Genomic DNA, 6000 nt, shown 5'->3' with positions numbered 1-6000 from the left:
TGGCTTGGCTGGTCCGGAGCAGAAAAGTCCTTACATAAATATATATTCATCATGTGATGGATGTGGGAGTTTGAGCTAGCTGGGAATGTGTGTTAATCAAGTCTGACTGGTAGCAGTCAATTGGAGGCTGTGGCACCTCCCATCAGAGCTCACTACTCCTCCTTCACCTTTTAAACTTGGGAGGTCATTTCATTTGCTGCAGGAACAAGACCTATAATGGTTCTTCCCCTCTTACAGAGGTAGACTGGTGAAGAAGGAGGGACTATGTGGGGGAGTGGGTCTTGAGTGCTGGGGGCATCCAACTGGTGAGACAGATCTGCAAGGAGCTCAGACTGTGAGGCAGCTTGCTGAGCCATCTACCAAGAGGGATCTGCAGATGCCTGCCAGGGAGCTGGAGAGTGGAGTCAGTGGTGAGCTGCAGTACAGTGACTAAAGCACAGTGAAGCACCAAAGTAATGCTGAAGCCCCGCTGCAGTCGGTGGCGCACGCTGCCGCGTGTGCGCGGGCCACCAGCCGCTTACCTGATGTGTGCTTGTTCTCGCTGCCTCCTTCGGACAGGGCTGACTGGGTGCTGTGATGCGTCAGCCTGCCGGAGCATCCAGCGGGTTGTGTTCTGCAGCTCTGACGCTTCTCGTGGTGCACGAGTCAGCCAATGAATAGGGGAGGAAACGGTTTAAGTTATATTTGTGTAACTCCAGTTCCGAAGGTCGTAGCGGGCTGAAACTCGGACCATATGGTGCCGCAGTTACGGCATTAAGATCTGGATAGTTTGGACCCACTAGACCCAACGGAACCAGATATTTTAATATGTTTGTATTTTACCTATAATACTGTATCCCAAGGCAGGGATAAAACCCAGAGGAAATTCCTTTGCATAAAAGGAAGCATATGGTCAGAGAGGCGACCCAATTTCTAGGTCTTAAGTGTTGTTCAAAGGATTTTTCCACCCTCACTGTTTACCTGAGGGCGGAGACGACTCAAACCAGAGCAGTCTGTGAGTGTCACATTTAACACCTTCCAACAAAGAGTATCCTGCCAGAAATTCCATTTGGTAGACTGGCTGGCATTCCTGATGTAAATGTGGGGTTACAGAAACGAGACCCTCAGGGTTCTAGTGCGCATGAGCTAACTAGCAGGGGGGCATGGATTAACATGTGTTCCCACGTTAAAGATTGGCTACAGCTAATTGTTATCCAATAGCTGGTACTTAATGTTAAGGATAGGGTCACAAAAGATATATAAACTGTGGTCAACCCTATATCCTTTGTCTTCTATACCATCTGAATTGTTACCTGATTGCTGGAGAATTGCTACTTGATATTTCTCATTCCCCATCCCCAAGTAAGTGTTACTTCTTGCCTGTTACTGTACTATATTGCTGTGTTCACCTATTTAAGGAATAAATATACTTTATTATGTCTAAGCCTCGTTCAGTTCAACCCAGTTATTTGGTGTATTATTATAGCCTGTCACAAAGCTCCCGTCACAGGTGGGAGGGGAAAAGGGGGAGGGGAAATGGAGGGGAGGGGGGGGAGAGGGGAAGGGGGGTAAAGGGGTAAGGAAAGAACTACTGGGAATAGACGAAGAAAAAGAACAGCAGACATAACACAACAAAACGAAATCAATCCTGACCCTAAACATAATCTATCTATCTATCTATATATATATTTCTCAAACCGTTGTATGCGTGTCTGTTTGTCCTGTGTCTCCCTGTCCCTAGGGGCAATCACATTGGACCTTTGGCCCGTCACTCCGCCTCAAGCCAATGAGATGGCTCCCTTGGCCAGTCCGCCCCCGCACACCTCTCATTGGCCGGTGTGGGCTAACAGTGTCTCACACACAGCCCTGTGCCTCCCTTGCTGCAAACCCCAGCCTCCCCTCACTGCAAACCCCAGCCTACCATCACCGCAAACCCCCCACCCCCCCCTCACCGGAAACCCCCTCTCACCGCAAACCCCAGCCTCCCCTCACCGCAAACCCCCCACGCCCCCTTACCATCAAACCCTCCAACCCCCCTCACCGCAAACCCCAGCCTCCCCGGCGCCAAGCCTCCTCCACCTCACCTCTCTACACGCCGCCAGCAAAACTCACACCGCCTCTCACACGCCGTCACCTGCCCACTCGGCTCTTCTCCTCGGGGCCCCGTATTATCGCCGGGAGCGCCAGCAAGCAGCTAACATCCCCCCCCCGCGGCCGAGCCAGGAGCACCAGCTGGCGCAAGGAGATAACCTCCCCCCCCCACAACATCCCCCCGTGGCCGGGAGCACCTGGTGGCGCAAGGAGGTAACCTCCCCCCCCCCACAACCCCCCCTCCCCTGCGGCCGGGAGCACCGGGTGGCGCAAGGAGGTAACCTTCCCACCCCTGCGGCCGGGATCACCGGCTGGCACAAGCAGGTACCACCACCATTCCCCCCTTCACCTCCCCTTACCCCCCCCTTTCCTTCGCAGCAGGGCAGAGGAAAAAGCAGAGGGGGGGGGGGCACACAACAACAACAAACTGACTGATACCCGAACTGCCTATCTGAAACACACACAGACTGACTGACACAAACACACTGACTGAAACACACACACACTGACTGACACACTGACTGACTGACACACCCACACCACACACTGACTGACACACACACTGACTGACACACACACACACTGACTGACACTCCCACACCACACACTGACTGACACACACACTGACTAACGCGCGCACACTCACTGACTGACGCACGCATACTCACTGACTGACGCGCACACACTCACTGACTGATGCGCGCACACACACACTGACTGACGTGTGCACACACACTGACTGATGCGCACACACACTGACAGATGCACACACACACTGACTGACTGACGCGCGCACACACTGATTGACGCGCGCACACATACTGACTGACGCGCGCGCACACACTGACTGACGCGCGCATACACAGAGTGCCTGAGACACACATACTGACTGACGCACACTGACTGCATGACACGCACACACACACACACACACACACACACTGACTGTCGCACACATACACACTGACTGACGCGCGTACACACACCCTGACTAATGCACACACCTGAGACACACACACTGACTGACACACACACACACACACACACACTGACTGACGCACACATACACTGACTGACGCGCGTCCACACACCCTGACTAACGCACACACCTGAGACACACATACTGACTGACGCAGACACACACACAAGCACTGACTGACTGCCACGCGCACACACAACCCCTTACTGACGCGCACACACACACTGACTGACGCACACACAAGCACTGACTGACTGCCACGCGCACACACACAACCCCTTACTGACGCGCACACACACAGAGTGACTGACGTGCACACACACACTGACTGCCTGCCACGCGCACGCACACACCACCTGACTGACGCACGCACACCCCCCCTGACTGACGCACGCACACACACCCTGACTGACGCACGCACACACTCCCTGACTGACGCACGCACACACACACACACAACACACATGGACTGACGCATGCACGCACACCCTGACAGCCGCACGCACACAACCCCTGACAGCCACATACATACACACCTGACTGACGCACGCACACACACACACCCTGACTGACGCATGCACACACACCCTGACTGACGCACACACACACACACTGACTGACGCACACACACACACACTGACTGACGCACGCACACACACACTGACTGATGCACGCACACACACACACACACTGACTGACTGACGCACATACACACCCCCCCTGACTGACGCACGCACACACACCCTGACTGACGCACGCACACACCCCCTGACTGACGCACGCACACACACACACACAACACACATGGACTGACGCATGCACGCACACCCTGACAGCCGCACGCACACAACCCCTGACAGCCACATACATACACACCTGACTGACGCACGCACACACACACACCCTGACTGACGCATGCACACACACCCTGACTGACGCACACACACACACACTGACTGACGCACACACACACACACTGACTGACGCACGCACACACACACTGACTGACGCACGCACACACACACACACACACACTGACTAACTGACGCACATACACACACACACTGACTGACATACACACACTGACTGACACACACACACACACACTGACTGACGCATGCACACACACACACACTGACTGACTGACGCACATACACACACACACTGACTGACATACACACACTGACTGACACACACACACACACACATACACTGACTAACTGACGCACACACACACACACTGACTGACGCGCACATACACACACACTGACGCGCACACACACACACTGACACGCACACACACACTGACGCGCACACACACACTGATGCGCAACCACACTGATGCGCACACACACTGACACACACACACACACACTGACTGACACACACACACTGACTGACACACACTGACTGACACACATTGACTGACACACACACACTGACTGACACACACACACACACACACACACACACACACACACACACACACACACACACACACACACACACACACACACACACACTGACTGACTGACACACACTGACTGACACACACTGACTGACACACACACACACACACACACACACACACACACTGACTCACACACATACACACACTGACTGACGCGCGAACACACACACACACACACACACACACACACACACTGACTGACGTGCACACACACAAACACACACACACAAACTGACTGACTGATGCACACACACACACTGACTGACTGACTGACTGCGGCACGCATGCACACACCGAATGACTGACGCGCACGCACACACTGATTCAGGCGCACACGCACGCACACACTGACTAAGGCGCACACACTGACTGAGGCGCACACGTTGCCGAGGACCAGGTAAAGGAGTTACAGGGGCATCACGCCTCACCCAGGATTTAATTTAAATGCTGTGGGGAAGAGCGTGGGGCCACTAAAACCACCGTGTCCCCCCCCAAGAAATTCTTGCGCCCCCAGTTTGCGCACCGCTGCCATACGCAATGAGAAATATGTGTTATTTTGACACAACATTTGACACAACATGTGTCCTCAGTTGGGGATGTAGCTCAGTGGTAGAGCGCATGCTTTGCATGTATGAGGCCCCGGGTTCAATCCCCGGCATCTCCATCTTTTTGTCATTTCAAATCTAACACTGTGATATTTTTTTGCATGCAGTTTTTTGCATTTTTCCTTCTAAAACTTTCATAAAACCAGTAACGTTGTTCTCCAAATCTTTAATTCAAAATGCAACATTTGAATCAAGTCTTCCGGTAATATTTAGTCATAAAACAGACATATGGCAATAATTATCATATGGAAGCCCGATTGTTTTTTAAACCAAGCGGTATTAAAAATAGTTGTATTAAACTACGTAGTCTACAGAAATGAAATTCTCAGAAAATCACCTGGGTCCCATCTTGACTGGCAGCGCAACGATCAGGTTTTACCTTTAATATACTGTGCTCCACTGCCCCTACTGTAACAAGTATTATGTCTACATTGCATTATGTCTACATCATATCTATAGACATTCAATGGGAGACCAGAACTTTTGACACCTTTACCACCGGGATCACTATCACCAGACATGACACAATAATTGAATAAAAGAAACTTTATTCTGTTAAGCCAGCAAACATACAAAATATACAATCACAATGAAACACTGTAACGCCTGCGTGAGCCCACAAACAAGACCTGATTCCGGCACTGAGGTGGGAAGGATATACCACACGGCAGTGGATATTCAGAGTTGAGTGCAAATAGCCGCACGGCTATTCACAGTTGAGTGCAAATAGCCGCACGGCTGGATAAAAGCAGCGGACAAGGGAGGAGCTCTGGTTGTCATGGATACAACGTATTATAAAGCAGAAGTACTACGTATTCTAAATTATAGGTATCACTATCAATTGCTTGATAGTAATCCATCTATTACATTTTCTG

At 51.8% G+C, this 6000-nt stretch overlaps 1 non-coding gene across 1 annotated transcript; it reads left to right on the top strand.

The window, feature by feature from the left end:
- The first annotated feature begins 5112 nt into the window (after window positions 1-5112).
- On the top strand, window positions 5113-5184 carry TRNAA-UGC (transfer RNA alanine (anticodon UGC)). Its single transcript has one exon. It is a non-coding gene; the product is annotated as a tRNA-Ala (tRNA).
- The last annotated feature ends 816 nt before the right edge of the window (window positions 5185-6000 follow it).

Source organism: Ascaphus truei, chromosome 6 (assembly GCF_040206685.1).
Source record: "Ascaphus truei isolate aAscTru1 chromosome 6, aAscTru1.hap1, whole genome shotgun sequence".
In the NCBI taxonomy this organism is placed as follows: Eukaryota; Metazoa; Chordata; class Amphibia; order Anura; family Ascaphidae; genus Ascaphus; species Ascaphus truei.
Note: the sequence above shows the minus strand (reverse complement) of the source record. Positions and strands in the feature narration are given on the sequence as shown.